General features: G+C 46.8%; 1 long non-coding RNA gene across 2 annotated transcripts; it reads left to right on the top strand.

Annotated features, from left to right (window-relative positions):
- Positions 1–534: 534 nt before the first annotated feature.
- On the top strand, positions 535–13,261 carry LOC123567663 (uncharacterized). Of its 2 annotated transcripts, XR_010579183.2 has the most exons (4): positions 535–594; positions 5,112–5,352; positions 11,620–11,693; positions 12,871–13,261. It is a non-coding gene; the product is annotated as an uncharacterized lncRNA (long non-coding RNA). The 2 variants fall into 2 exon arrangements; XR_006690792.3 differs by lacking the exon at positions 11,620–11,693.
- The last annotated feature ends 3,012 nt before the right edge of the window (positions 13,262–16,273 follow it).

Below are 16,273 nucleotides of genomic sequence, written 5' to 3'. Positions count from 1 at the left end.
AGCCTCCCAAAGAAAATTTTATTTTATTTTTAATTAATTATTTTGGGTGGAAACAAGGTCTTGACATGTTGCCAGATTGATCTTGAACTGGGCTCAAGCGGTCCTCCCATCTCAGCCTCCCAAAGTGCTGGGATTACAGGCATGAGCCACCATACTCGGCCGTATTAACTATTCACCACAACAACCATACTGGGTGGGTGTTCTGCTGTCACTATTGTCTAGATTTTACTGAGGCACCGAGGCACAGACAAGCTGCCTAATTTGTCTGAGGCCATATGGATGGCAGAGCTGGGATCAATGCCAGGCCATGGGGCCTCCAGGGTCCCCTAGCTATTCCTGAATTAGATAGGGCAACATGCAGAAAGCCATAGGGCAGCCCCCTCTGTGTCATGCACATTCATCAAGGCTCTGCCACTCGGGGGCCCCATGGCCGTGGGATTAGACAGTTTCTGAAGTCCCTTCCACTTGGATATTCTAAGGCCCTGCAATTCCTGCCCACACTCCCAAGCTGCTCTGCACGTAGGAGTGGGCTGTGTCTGCAGGCCCACAGCGGGGAGCTGCAGCTACAGGCCTGGAAATTGGGATGGATGAGCTGTGAGTATGGCAGGGAGGCTGTTGGGGTGGATGATGCCGAGGGCTCAGGAGGACCTTGGATGTCACCTGTCTTGGTTGTGCTGGCGTGCTTCGAGCTGGGGGTAGCTGGAAGGGGAAGGATGGCTTCTTCTTTTTTGTACATGTGGAACTGAAGCTCAGAGAGGTTTCTCAACACAACAGGACACAATGCGACCGACCAGGAACAGATTCACCAGGGATGATATTAAAAATATTAAACAGGCCGGGCGCGGTGGCTCACACCTGTAATCCCAGCACTTTGGGAGGCTGAGGCGGGAGGATCACGAGGTCAGGAGATCAAGACCATCCTGGCTAACACAGTGAAACCCCGTCTGTACTAAAAATACAAAAAATTAGCCAGGCGTGGTGGTGCGTGCCTGTAGTCCCAGCTACTCGGGAGGCTGAGGCAGGAGAATGGCATGAACCCGGGAGGCGGAGCTTGCAGTGAGCTGAGATGGCGCCACTGCACTCCAGCCTGGATGACTGAGCGAGACTCCGTCACAAACAAACAAAAAATTAAACAGTGGTGTGGCACAGACACAAGCTGATCACCACAGATGCAGTTTTGGACATGGAGGCTGTCTGCATGCGGGGGATGTTGGCTGCGTCAGGCCTGGTCCCAAGCCTCGTCCTGGCTGCTCTGCCCTGTCCCTTTTCCTCCATACCACGCTGATTTGCAGGGCTGGAGCAGATTTTTCTGTGTCTATGAGAGTAAGGGGATTGTACTCTATCACGCCACACCCATCTTTAGCTGCTCTTTCCCGAAAGCTTCTGGTGGCGGTGGTATAAGTGGTAGGGGTCCACTCACCCTCACATCACAATAACCCCATTCTCCCTGCTAGTGAGGGGTGAGAGCAAATATTCTGGAGTGACGGTCTGAGTTCAAATCCCAGCATTCATCAGCCTGTGGCCCTGTGCTAATCGCCTCACCCCGCTAAACCCTGCTTTTCTTATGGGTAAAATTGGATTAAACTACCTACCTCAGGGAATACTGTGAAGACCAGGTACAATTATGTGGGTGACCAAGCTTTATATGCTGAAAAAGTCTGTGCGTAAAATGAAGGGGATTAACCCATTTATGCCGGAGGCTGCAGTTTTTTTGAATTGCAGACATGAAAAATCAGACCTTGGTGATAACCTTGAGCAGTGGGATATAAATAACTCCCACATGCTTAGCGTTCCAATAATGGAACACTAGGCATAAAATTAAGCTGGGCTGTGTCCTGAGAGGCTCACACAGGGAGTAGGAACCTAACACTAAGGGCAGATGGAACTGCATTGGGTATCCCTGTGCCAGAGCAGCTAGTGGTCTCCCTGATTGTCCCTTTTTTTTTCTGGACAGGTTCTCACTCTGTCATTCAGGCTGGATGAAATGGGGAGGGGCAAGGCGGGAACATCAGCTAGGGCCCTGGGGGCCAGCAGTGGTGTGATCTCGGCTCACTGCAGCCTCGACCTTCCAGGCTCCAAGTGATCCTCTCACCTCAGCCTCTGTAGTAGCTGGGACTATGGGCACGTGCTACCACACCCAGCTATTTCATTTTTTATTTTTTGTAGTGACAGGGTTTGACTATGTTGCCCAGGCTGGTTTTGAGGTCCTGGGCTCCAGTGATCCTCTCACCTTAGCTTTCCAAAGTCCTGGGATTACAGGTGTGAGCCACCATGCCTGGCCCCAAATTCGCCTTTCCTTCTACCATAGTCATTGATTTAGTTGAAGACATGACTCCCCAGAATAAAATCTCTATTTCCCAGGCTGCTTTACACCCAGGGTGGCCACAGGGACAAGTTCTGGCCAATAGGATGTGAGCAGAAGGGGTGGGGACAACTTCTGGGCATGTCCTTAAAGAGCAGGGGCCTTCCTCCTCCATTCCCCGGACCCACAGCTCTGTCCCTGCACCTTCCCACCTCACCTTCCTCCTTCTGGCCATCCAGAGGGCAGATGTGGTGATGGGCTGTCTGAGCCCATGAGATGCGGTCAGCCTCCCAGGGTGGAATGGAACAGCTGGGGCTGGCTCTCTGCCTTGTGAGCTGCTGAGCAGCCCTGGACTACTTATTTCAGAGAATTCCATGAGGGAGAAATGCGTCCTAGCTCATGTCCTCCTGGGTGTTTGGGGCCTGTTGCAGCAGTCAAGTTTATAGCCTGACCATGTGATAGTGAACCCCACTGTGACCTATGCTACTTCTCAACCAGCGAGTTACTAATGTGCTGCTTTTGTTCAAGGATGAGAGTTGAAGCTGGGAAGTGTGGAGGGGAGGTGGGTGCAAGAATACCCTCGAGAAGGCCCAGGAAGGCATCACCCGTCGGATTAGCCCCACAGACTTCGTGGGGAGGCAGGACTTTAGGAATTTTCACGGTGTAGATATTCCTTCTTCCCCTACTGGTTCCCCCGCATCTCTTTTTTGTCCTTGCTCCCCTCCTCTCTCCCTGATCATTGTCCCGGCTCAGCACACACTCCACATCCTTGAGAATATGGTGAGGAAGAACGAGACCCATTTTTGCCTTGCAGGCCAGTTATGATACAGACTCAGGCCTCTCAGGTCCCAAACCTGGGGCCATCCTACACCCTTCTCTCTCTCCCACCCCACGAAGACTTCGTCAGCACATCCTGCCAGAGCTATTTCAAAATATGACCGGATCACCCCTTTCCACCCCTCGTCTCCTGCTCTAAGCCCCCATCATCTCCTGCCTGAACTTTTCTTTAGCCCGCTTATGGCTCTCCATGCTTCCACCCTCATCCCCACCCCGCCAACGCAGTCTGTTCTCAACAGAGCACCCAGAACGATTTCCTTAAAACGTAAATCAGACCGTGTCACTTCTCTGCACGACTTTCCAGCACGACTCTCAGAAGACACTCCAATTCCTTTCATGGCCCCCACGACCCTAGCTGATGCTCCCACCTTGCTCCTCCCCATTTCATTTGGGCGTGCCTAGAGCACAGCAGGCATGCTCCTGCCTCAGGGCACTGGCATGCAGCCCTCTTTGCCTAGACTCTCCATGGCTTCCGTCATATCAGGTCTCTTCTCAAGTGGCACCTGTTGCAGAGGCCCTCCGGGGCTACTCTGCATAAATACCACCCACTCTTGTCACTTGCTGTCCCCCTTACATTACTTTATTCTCTTCCTAGCCCTTATCACCATCTGATTTATATTTGCTTTCTTGTTTTTTGGCTTTCTCCCTCCACTGAGTGTAAGCTCTTTGTGTGTCTCGTCTGGCAATCTGTACCTTCATTTTGGACAGCAGTGCCGGCAAGCATGCAGCCGGGGCTCAGTAGACGCTTGCAGGATGCTGAGTGGCGTGTGCTGGATGTGCTGTTGTGCAGAGCCCAGAAGCCGAGATGACCCTGCCTGGCGTTCAGAGGAGGGATGGCTGGACCTGATACTCAGAGGGTGACTGGGTGGGAGTCCTTGGCCTCGGTCTGCTCGGATGGCCACCGGGCCAGTCAGGCCGTTGCTCTGACCTCAGTTCTGGAGAGTTCGGATTGGTGGCAAGGGAACGGGCAGGAGCTGAGGAATGGATGGTTGCATTAATCATGGAACTTTGCCCAGAGGGGTCAGAGGAGTAAGGCAGGGGTTAGAGAGAGAGAGCGAGCGTGAGACAGGAGGTTCAGGTGGCAGGGGAGGGGCTGGGGGTGAGGAAAGGGATGGGGGTGTGGGTTCTGGCTCAGCCTTTTCCAGACTTTGTGGCCGCTGCTGCAGTCCCAGAGTCTACTGGGGCCCCGCTGTCTGCTTCCTGGCCTGGCTGCTTATTTGGCCAGTAGTTTGGGCAGCCGTGGGCTTCTCTTGCTGACCTCCAGAGGAGGAGTTAAGTACCTGCTGGCTCTCACGTACAGGAACTAAAAGCGTACAGGAAATGTTGAGGTGCCAGTCAGCAAGAGGGCCAGTCCTCGGCTTCCCCTGCCAGGGGCCCCTAGGAACAGATACCCACCCCCACTCTTTCTCATCTCCAGCTCTTGTGGGAGTGAAGTGCGCTTCCCGTGCTTTCCAGCGGAAACTTTACTTGGTTCTCTTCACAGCCAGGGTTCATTCATTCTCTTCATTGGCAAATACTTGTTAAGTACTCCATGCCACCAACGAGCTAGGGATATGGACAACCTTGGTGTAGAAAAATTCACCTTTAATGTTCGTAGCCTCCCCGGTCTGCACCCATTCCTCCTCTCACTCAGAGAAGCTTTCCCCACATCGGGAGAGAGGCTGGTTAATGGATACAAAGTTACAGCTAGATAAGCTGAGCGGAATAAGCTTTAGTGTCCTGGGCCGCTGTAGGGTGAAAGTAGTTAACACTAATTTTAAGTATATTTTCAAAAAGCTGCAAGATAGGATTTTAAGTGTTCCCAGCACAAAGGAGTGATGGGTGTTCAAGATGTTAGATACGCTAATTACCCTGATTTGATCATTATACATCATATGCATGTATCAAAATATCACTTTGAATCCTGTAAAAATGAACAATTATTGTCAACAAAAAATAAAAGGGAAAAAACACCAAATATCTTTCCCCACAGCAATTTTGTGTCCCAGGATGGTGCTGCGTGCCTGGGAGCAGTGATGTGCTGATAAATGTTTCACAAGTGGCTCTTTGGAAGAAAAGTCATGATCTGCAGTGTTTGCCAGTTTCCATGGTGTAACTACTCAGAGAATGTCAGATTTCATGCTACCCACGTGATGTTACTCAACGGAAAACTGGGAAGACTTCACAGTAACACAGCATCATGTGTCATTTCCACCACACGGATACAGACATTGGTATGTATAACCTCAAGGGTATAGATACTAGTAAAATGTTAAATAGGAAGTATGAGTTTTGAGTCATTATCTCTGTCTTAAATGTAACTTATTTTATTATGATTATATATACTTTAGTATTTAATAATGAATGCATTTAACAACAGACCCACAAAATTCCTGAAAATGTAAAAATTAGCTCTGCAAACCAGGATGAGATGGCTCTAGCACGTCACTGCCTGTGAGCTTGCAGGAAATGCAGATTCTTAGGCCCCACCAGCTCTACTGAATCAGGATCTGAATTTTAACATTTTTTAACAATACCCTCAGGTAATCCATACACATTATACATTTAAAAAGCGTGCCCTAGGGGAAATAACTGTTTATTATTTCATTGATATCTTTTTTTTTTTGAGAAGGAGTCTTGCTTTGTCGCCCAGGCTGGAGTGCTGTGGCCGGATCTCAGCTCACTGCAAGCTCCGCCTCCCGGGTTTACGTCATTCTCCTGCCTCAGCCTCCTGAGTAGCTGGGACTACAGGCGCCCACCACCTCACCCGGCTAGTTTTTTGTATTTTTTTTTTTTTAAATAGAGACGGGGTTTCACTGTGTTAGCCAGGATGGTCTCGATCTCCTGACCTCGTGATCCGCCCATCTCGGCCTCCCAAAGTGCTGGGATTACAGGCTTGAGCCACTGCGCCCGGCCTGATATCTTTTTTAGAACTTTTCCGCAACAGAGATGTGTGTATTTTAACAAATTTTGTTTTTAACAAAAATAAGGTCACGCTGTAAATGTTTTGCAAGGTTTTGTTTGGTTTTTTTTTTTTTTTTTTTTTTGAGGCGGAGTCTTCACTCTGTCGCCCAGGCTGGAGTGCAGTGGCACCATCTCGGCTCACTGCAAGCTCCGCCTCCCAGGTTCGCGCCATTCTCCTGCCTCAGCCTCCCGAGTAGCTGGGACTACAGGCGCCCGCCACCGCGCCCGGCTAATGTTTTGTATTTTAGTAGAGACGGGGTTTCACCGTGTTAGCCAGGATGGTCTCGATCTCCTGACCTCGTGATCCGCCCGCCTCGGCCTCCCAAAGTGCAGGGATTACAGGCGTGAGCCACCGCGCCCGGCCTTGTTTGGTTTTTAACTTAGTAACATGTCTGATATCCTTCCATGTCAGTCTACAGAGATCTCATTATTTTTAATGTCTCTGTAGTATTTTAGGACATGAGTAAATCATGATTTTAAAAAAACCATCTCTTGCTGGGCGCAGTGGCTCATGCTTGTAATCCAGCATTTTGGGAGGTTGAGGTGGGCAGATCACTGGAGGCAAGGAGTTCTAGACCAGGCTGCGTGGCATATCAAAACCCCATCTCTACAAAAAATACCAAAAAATAGCTGGGTGTGGTGGCTCGTACCTGTAGTCTCAGCTGCTTGGGAGGCACAGGTGGGAGGATCGCTTGAGTCTGAGGAGGTCTAGTCTGCTGTGAGCCGTGATACTGCCACTGCTCTCCAGCCTGGGTGACAGAGTGAGACCCTGTCCCCTCCCCCTTCAAAAAACCCTCTCTGAATGAACACATATTGTTTTCCCCTTTTGCTTCAAGGAACTTTATACTTAAAAAGAAAGTTTCCTTCACTTTCTTTCAATTTCCTTAACAAAATATACCTAAAAAAACTTCTGAAAGCTAATTTATACCAGTGGGTTAGTGGCTGGTAATAATAGTTTTACAGTGTTTTCCTTCTTCCCCAGATTTAAACAGTTTATATTTTATCAATATTTATTGAGATATTTTATGCATTATGTTCTGAATAAGCTGCTAGGGAATTTAAAGAAGTTAGACAGGCCGGGCGTTGTGGCTCACGCTTGTAATCCCAGCACTTTGGGAGGCTGAGGCGAGTGGATCACCTGAGGTCAGGAGTTCAAGACCAGCCTGGCCAACATGGCAAAACCCCAGTCTCTACTAAAAATACAAAAAAATTAGCCAGGTGTGGTGGTGGGCGCCTGTAATCCCAGCTACTCGGGATGCTGAGGCAGGAGAATCGCTTGAACCTGGGAGGCAGAGGTTGCAGTGAGCAGATATTGGGCCACCGCACTCCAGCTGGACGACAGAGCGAGACTCCATCTCAAAAAAAAAAAAAAAAAAAAAAAAAAAGAAGTTAGACGCGGGCCTGACTTTCACATACAGCCCTCCAAAGGGAATGTAATAATCATAAAATGAGGCAGGACATATAGAATATAGATACAGAAGTGTTACCAGCAGCTTTAGTGCCATGAGAACATCAGAGAAGGGATGGGAGAAAAACCTTAACTAAGATACTGGGTGCTACCTGTGACATTAGAGACATTGCTGGATAAATGGGGAGGTGTCTGTCCTGTCCTCAAACCACAACAGGCAGCCTTAGGCTAAGGGCTGGTGGAGGGATTACAGGCGCGCGCCCACCATGCCCAGCTAATTTTTGTATTTTTAGGAGAGATGGGGTTTCACCAGGTTAGCCAGGATGGTCTCCATATCCTGACCTCATGATCCACCCGCCTCGGCCTCCCAAAGTGTTGGAATTCCAGGCGTGAGCCACCGCACCCGGCCCCCACCCTTTTTTCCTCCAGTCCTAACCTCTGGTTCCTTTATCTCCAGGAACCCTGATCCCCAAAGATGATAGCAGTTTTACTTGGTTCCTGTCTGAGCCGGGTCTGGATCTGGGAGGTGCTGGCGGGTCCCTGTGCTTCCGCTATGGTGGAAATCTGATTGTGATCAGCATTGGGCCACATGCCAGAGGCCGCGGCAGTTCTGCGCCTGGCCTGGCCGGCCTCGGTGCTACCCGCCACCCCTCACGTCTTCCCTTCTGGTTCCTTGCACGTCGCTGGTCAGTCCGCGAACCCTGACTCTCCAGCAGTGAGCTGGGTAGCCCTGGGAAGCCTCTGCCCTTCTCTACTTCCCAGCGTACAGAGTGAGATTCCACCTGTGGCTTGATTCTCCTTCACATCTTGCCCACCCAGGCTTCTGGCCGAACCTAGCAGCTCAAGTCAAATTCAGCTGGAAATTGGCTGCTGAAGGAGCTGTCTTTCATTCTCTATAACTGAGGACTTACTGTTCCTAACTGTTGCTAAGTGGGGGCTGTTTTCTTTGAGGGAGTTTTTTTCTTCTTTAACAATTTTATATATAAAATAACAAATGCAAAGTATGTATTATGAGACATGCTAAGAAAATGAGCATCTGTGAACACACTATCCCATCTAAGAATTAGAACATTATCAACAGGGTTGTAGATGCCTATCTGTTCTTTCCTGTTCTGTATGCCTGTCTCCCCTGAAGAGATAGCTGTTATCCTGAGTTTTTGTGTTTGTTATTTCCTTGCTTTAAAAAAGTAGCTTCATCGGCTGGGCGTGATCCCAGCACTTTGGGAGGTCGAGGCAGGTGGATCGCCCGAGGTCAGGAGTTCGAGACCAGCCTGACCAACATGGTGAAACCCCATCTCTACTAAAAATACAAAATTAGCTGGGTGTGGTGGCACGTGCCTGTAATCCCAGTTACTCAGGAGGCTGAGACGGGAGAATCACCTGAACCCGGGAGGCGGAGGTTGCAGTGAGCCGAGATCACGCCATTGTACTGTAGCCTGGGTGACAAGAGTGAAACTCTGTCTCAAAAAAAAAAAAAAGCTTCATCACATATGTTTATGTCTACAAACTTTACTTGCTTACTTTTGCTTGTTTTTGAGCTTTGTAAAAATGGTGTCATATTGCATATAGTTTTTTTTTGGTTGTGATAAACGGTAATGCTGTGAGTATTCTTGCATAAATCTCTGTATGCAAGAGTTCCATGCACCAGCGTCTCTTCTAGAGAAGTGCAGTCGATGAGTTCTAGGGCATGTAAATGCTCAAGTTCACAGATTGTTTTACCAATTTCCAATCCCACCAGCAGTATATGTAACAGTTCCCCCACAATGCATAACTGATTATTCCAGCATCGTTTATTGGACAGCCCAACTTTTCCCAATTGATCTACAGTGTCACCTCTGTTATCTAAAACATTTCTGTATATCTGTGGGTCTGCTTTTGGCTTTTAACCTAATTCATTGATCAAGTTGTCTATACTTGCACTAATATTCAGTCTAAAATGCTATGGATTTATAAGAAGTCCTGATGTAGTTAGGTAAGTCCTGCCTGGCTAATTTTTTTGTATTTTTAGTAGAGACAGGGTTTCACCGTGTTAGCCAGGATGGTCTTGATTTCCTGCCCTCATGATCCACGCACCTCGACCTCCCAAAGTGCTGGGATTACAGGTGTGAGCTGCCGTGCCCGGCCCTAGTTCTGATCTTTATGATTTTCATTTATTTTTCTTCTCTTGTTTCATTGCCCAGAATTTCTAATGTAACTTGAATGGAAGTGGCAAGAGTCAGCATCTTTTTCTTGTTTTTTATTTTTAAGGGAACTGATCTTCTATTTCTTACATTTCCTTGTTAGAATGATGAATCACACATGTTTTGTTACTTAGGTTAAATTATTATTTTTTTAATTCCTAGTTTACTATGTTTTTATGATGAATAAGTAAATCTGGCAAATGCTTTTTCTGTAGCTATGGAGATGCCTATATTTTTACCCCTTAATTTGTGAATGTAGTATATGATAATGATACAATTTTAAATGTGAAAACCACCCTAAATTTCTGGAATAAATAAAACTTGCTCATAACGCACTGTCTTTTTTAATAAAACGGTTGGATTCACTTGCTAGTATTTTGTTTAGGAGTTTTGCACCTATGTTCTTCAGTAAGTTTTGCCAGGGATTTTCTTTTTCTTATACTGCTCATGTCTGGTTTCGGAGTCAAAATTGTATTGGATACATCATCTGAATTAGAGCTACTTTTCTTTGTGGCAGAGTCCATTGATGGTTTTCTAGTGGTTATTCTGGCCTTCTAACTTTTAACAACAAAACCCCAATTTTTAGCTGGATACAAAACTGAAGATTATATTTCCCAGCCTCCCTCATAGGTAGATATGGCCATGTGATTAAGTTTTGACCAGTATCCCTTCATCAGCACCATCATCAGTCAATTCTTTGTAGTTTTGAGTCCTGAGATTCATGATTCCAGCTTTGAGAAATAGGTCTTTGAGGACATTTGTTTCTAATAGTGATTAATTTCATTAAATCTAAAAACAGAGGCAGGGTGGGGTGACGCACTCCTGTAATCCCAGCACTTTGGAAGGCCGAGGAGGGCGGATCACGAGGTCGGGAATTGGAGACCAGCCTGGCCAACATTGTGAAACCCCATTTTTATTAAAGAAAAAAAAAATTGGCTGAACCTGGTGGCGGGTGCCTGTAATCCCAGCTACTCGGGAGGCTGAGGCAGGAGAATTGCTTGAACCCTGGGAGGTGAAGTTTGCAGTGAGCTGAGATTGCACCATTGCACTCCAGCCTGGGGCATGGTGCGAGACTCCGTCTCAAACAAACAAACAAACTAAACTAAAAGCATGATCTAGTATCTAGATTTCTTGATTTTTTAATACATCAGGGTAAAATAGGAGAAATACCTTCATTGTTTCTTGACCTATATTTGAAGCTTCTGTAGATACCTTCATGTGGTAGGAAGTCTAGCAGTTCTCAAGACCCTACACCAGCCATTATGTGCATGAAAGAAGATCAACTGTGAAAGATTTTTGGCTTTTAAAAATGTATTTAGGCTGGGTGTGGTGGCTCACGCCTGTAATCCCAGCACTTTGGGAGGCCAAGGCAGGTGGATCATGAGGTCAGGAGATCAAGACCATCCTGGCCAACATGGTGAAACCCCGTCTCTACTAAAAATACAAAAAATTAGCTGGGTGTGGTGGCGGGCACCTGTAGTCCCAGCTACTCGGGAGGCTGAGGCAGGAGAATGGTGTGAACCCGGGAGGCGGAGCTTGCAGTGAGCTGAGATCACGCCACTGCACTCCAGCCTGGGCAGCAGAGCGAGACTCTGTCTAAAAAAAAAAAAATGTATTTAAAGGCTTCTTCAATTATCAGAAAGCTTGCACCTATGTGTATGAACCAATATGACCTTCATATTAAACTGATAATATTCTGCATTTTGTATGCATTATTGCAGAATAGACTGAATTTTACATTTTTCATGACGATTTCTTTGATCCATGAATTGGAAATGTATTTAAAAGTTTCTAGCCATATGGGAATAAAACGTTAATTATATTTTGTTATTTGCTTTTAATTAAATGTATTATGCAGGGAAACACATTGATACTGATTCTTTGAAATCTGTTGAGAATTGCTTTGTGGGTTAGTACTTAGTTTTTTTCTTTTCTTTTTTTTTTTTTAGATGGAGTCTCTCTCTGTTGCCCAGGCTGGAGTCCAGTGATGCAATCTCCGCTCACTGCAAACTCCACCTCCCAGGTTCACGTCATTCTCCTGCCTCAGCCTCCTGAGTAGCTGGGGCTACAGGCTCCCGCCACCACATCCGGCTAATTTTTTTTGTATTTTTAGTAGAGACGGGGTTTCACTGTGTTAGCCAGGATGATCTCGATCTCCTGACCTCGTGATCCGCCCGCCTCAGCCTCCCAAAGTGCTGGGATTAAAGGCGGGAACCGCCGTGCCCGGCCTGGTCATTTTTTATATATGTTCCAAATGTGTCATCCCTAATTGTTGGGTAGAGAATTCTATGTATGCCTAATAAATCAAGCTGATTAATTGTATTGTTCAAATTTTCTGTCTTTTCTAATTTTTTGTCTCTTCGATCTAACAGTAATGGAGAGAGGTATGTTGACATGGCAAATTTGTCAACTTCTCCCTGAGTTATTTTAATTTTTATAATTTATATATTTAAACCTATTTTATTAATAAGCTTATTTTTTAGTTTTATAATCATCATATCTTCTTCTTCTTTTTTTTTTTACACGGAGTCTGGCTCTGTCGCTCAGGCTGGAGTGCAGTGGCGCGATCTCGGCTCACTGCAAACGCTGCCTCCCAGGTTCATGCCATTCTCCTGCCTCAGCCTCCTGAGTAGCTGGGACTACAGGCACCCGCCACCACACCCGGCTAACTTTTGGTATTTTTAGTAGAGACGGGGTTTCACTGTGTTAGTCAGGATGATCTCGATCTCCTGACCTCGTGATCCGCCTGCCTTGGCCTCCCAAAGTGCTGGGAGTACAGGTGTGAGCCACCGCACCTGGCCCCATATCTTCTTATTTTATTAGGTTTATAATAATGTTAGTAGATTGTAGTTTTTGTCATTATTTCATGTCATCCTCTAGCCATAATAATGCTTTATTTCCCCAAAGTCTATTTTGTCTCATATTAGTAACAACTACTCCAGCTTTGCTTCAAACACTTTCATGTCCTTATATTTTAGGTATGTCTTTTATAAACGTCATGGAATTATGTAGTATCCACCTTTGAAGATAGCCCTCCAGTGAATCTTATTTCACCAGTCCCACCCTTTTGTAGTCTGACGTTGAGTAGGGCTGACTTGTATAACCAATAGGATATTGTGGAAATAACAGACTCCTGAGACCAGATCATAAAAAACCTTGTATCTTTCATTTTTCTCTCTCTTGGACTCTTGCTCTGGCAGAATCTGGTCACCATGTCATGGGGATATTCAAGCAGCCCCATGGAGAAGTCAATGCAGCCGGGAACTGAGGCCTCCTGCCAGCTACAGCAACAGCTGGGCAGCACCGTGCATGAGCCGTCTTGGAAGTGGATCTTCCAGCCCCAGTCATGCTGGTGCCTTTGGCTGACTGGGCCTCAGCCAACCTCTGAGGGATCCTGAAGCAGAACCACTGAGGAAGCCTACCAAGTGCAGAGGAACATTTTTCAGCTTCTACAAAGAATCCGGCCTCTCATTTTTCTTGAAACTCACAGCTATCTTGGTGTGTCTTATTTTTTTTCCCTCTTGATAGAGAAGTGCTACAAAGAAATGTTTCTGTACTTTAATAAAAAGACGAAGTAAGTAAAACGATAAATGACAGCTGGTTTGGACCTCATGTTGGAGATGTGATAGGGTGTAGAAGAGACTGGAAACTGGAGAGAACATGCCCATCCCAAGAGAGAAGACCCGCATTTCTAGCAACTTCCAGTCTTCCAAGTGAAGCTGGAAATCGGCATTTACAAACACATAAGAATTACACACACACACACACACACACACACACACACACACACACACACACACACACACACCCTGGCTACTTTGGGTAAAAGAATGCCAGAGAGGGTTAGTCACTTTCTCAAGATGGAGGGAGAAGTAGGTAGAGCCTCAGACCTCCAGGACTCTGAGACTTTTTTTTCTTTTCTCTTTCTTTTTTTTTTTTTTTTTTTTTTTTGAGACGGAGTCTTGCTCTGTTTCCCAGGCTGGAGTGCAGTGGCGCAATCTCCACTCACTGCAACCTCCGCCTCCTGGGTTCAAGCAGTTCTTCTGCCTCAGCCTCCTGAGTAGTTGGGATTACAGATGCCAGTCACCACACCCAGCTAATTTTTGTATTTTTAGTAGAGACGAGGTTTTACCACGTTGGCCGGGCTGGTCTCAGACTTCTGACCTCAGGTGATCTGCCTGCCTCAGCCTCCCAAAATGCTGAGATTATAGGCATGAGCCACTGTGCCCAGCCCAAGACTTCTGTCATTTCTGAGATTCTGCGATAAAATATATATGCTATTAGTTCAAATCAAGGGTGTGATTATATCTCACTGTTTGCTTGCTACAGGGCAGTATCTTAAACATCTGTGGCTTTCTTTGAGCAAGAGAAAATGACTTGCTCTTGCGTGGTGAATGACTTGAAGGTGGCAGCTTGCTCAAGGCCCACAGTGGAGGATGCATTACGTTTTCTGTGCAAATTATAGCAGGTAATTCAGTTTCACAGAGAGAAGCCAAAAACTTAGGACAACAGAAAAATTTGTCCTGTAGTATTTGAGGAAGATGAATAAGGTAAGTATATTTTCCCTAAATCGACTCACCATATGTAGTATGAGAGAGTCCATTTTAAATAGTTAATGATATTTATGTTTCAGGAAGGCGCAGAGATAAGGAGAAAGTTCTCATGGCTTGTGAATGTGTGAGTAAAAGCCTTCTGTGAGAGGATGTGTCCTGGTTCACAGAGACATTTCTGTGTCTCAAAGTAGAAGTCCGGAACTGCGGACTAATGAAATTAAAGTCAGGGATGGCTTGGTCCAGCTCACATCATCCCAAGGCCTTTCCCCACCAATGAAGTCTGAACTAAAAGGATTCTGCTTGTATCTCAGAGTAAATCAGGAAGAGACTCTGGGGTCCTTCAGTTTTGCCACGCAAATTGGGAGAATCCTAGAAGAGGTATCCTCCCTAAAGTCCTTTCCAGCTGTGAGACCTGATGCCTCCACTTTGGGATTTGGGAGCTGAGCCATAGGGAAGACTGGACTGGATCAGGAAAAGGCAGTGGGAGCAGAGAGCCCTGGGCCAGGAGTTGGAGGGCAAGGAGTGAGCAGAGGCTATTCCACTCCCTCGCTGTGTGTCCCCTGGCAAGTCACTTTGTTGCAGGACCCCACCACTCACCCAAAGCTGTTGGCTCAGGGTTTCTGCACTATAGTCCCTTCTGTGTTCACCAGAAATATGTTACAGGGCAGGAGTCCCGATCCAGACCCCAAGAGAGGGTTCTTGGATCTTGAGCAAGGAAGAATTCAGGGTGAGTCTGCAGTGCAAAGGAAAAGCAAGTTTATTAAGAAAGTAAAGTGGTGAAAGAACAGCTACTCCATAGACACAGTAGGACGTTCCCGAAAGTAAGAGGAGGAGTGCGTCCGCCCTAGGTACAATGCCTGTATGTATGGGGAGATGTGCTCTGCTACAAAGTTTGTGATAAAGGACTACTTTTCTTATTTACTATATTTTGCAAGAATTGATATTATTATCTTTAAAGCAAAATGAGGAATACCTTTGTTCAGCTGGGCGCAGTGGCTCACACCTGTAATCCCAGCACTTTGGGATGCCGAGGCGGGAAGATCACGAGGTCAGGAGTTGAAGACCAGCCTGGTCAATATGGTGAAACACCGTCTCCACTAAAAATACAAAAATTAGCCAGGTGTGGTGGTGGACGCCTGTAATCCCAGCTACTTGGGAGGCTGAGGCAGGTGATTGCTTGAACCCAGGAGGCGGAGGTTGCAGTGAGCCGAGATTGTGCCACTGCACTCCAACCTGGGCGACAGAGTAAGACTCCATCTCAAAAAATAAATAAATAAAATAAAATAAAAAAAAGGAATACCTTTGTTCTCCAGATACCAGGCTATCTGGACACTCCCAAGTCTGGCTCTGTTTAGTAAACACGACTAATTTGTTCCCTTACATGTAAACATGTAGAGGCTAATGATGCCTAACTTTCTGAGAATGCAGCCCAGCAAGTCTCAGCCTCATTTTCCTGGCCCTCACTCAAAGTGGAGTCACTCTGGTTCCAACGCCTCTGACAACTTTACTGAGCATTCGCTTCTTCACGTGCAAATTGGGAGCAACACTGCCTGCTCTTGCTAACTCATGTTGGTGGCGTAAGGCTCTAATGAGGTCTGGGAAACTGCCCTGAAAACCGAAAAGCACCGCAGAAAGGAATAATGTTTCATCTGACCCCTTCCTACCTCTCCAGCCCTGTCGTCCACCGTGCTTCCCCTGTTCTGTGTTGCAGCCACACAGACTTTCAGTGTCTTGGTAGGTAGTTTCCTCCTGCAGCTGGGCCTTTGCATGTGCTATTCCCAAGGCCTGAAGTGTGCCCACCATCCTTTGCCTGGCTTTACTCCTACTCATCACATAGAACTCAGTTCAGTTGTACCTGTTCAGGGAGGACTTCTCTGCCCACGCCCCCCCGCCCCCTCAGTTTGGGTGGGAATACTCTGTTACCTGTGTGCCTCCCTGGCACCATGTGTCTTACTCTCATCACTGTTTGTAGTTACAATTTGTTTGGATTAATGTCGGTCCTGTCAACAGATCATAAGCTCCATGAGGGCAGAGAATGGCGTCTTTTTTC

Source organism: Macaca fascicularis, chromosome 11, assembly GCF_037993035.2.
Source record: "Macaca fascicularis isolate 582-1 chromosome 11, T2T-MFA8v1.1".
Taxonomy (NCBI): Eukaryota; Metazoa; Chordata; class Mammalia; order Primates; family Cercopithecidae; genus Macaca; species Macaca fascicularis.
The sequence above is the reverse complement of the archived record's forward strand: the minus strand, read 5'-3'. Positions and strand labels throughout refer to the sequence as shown.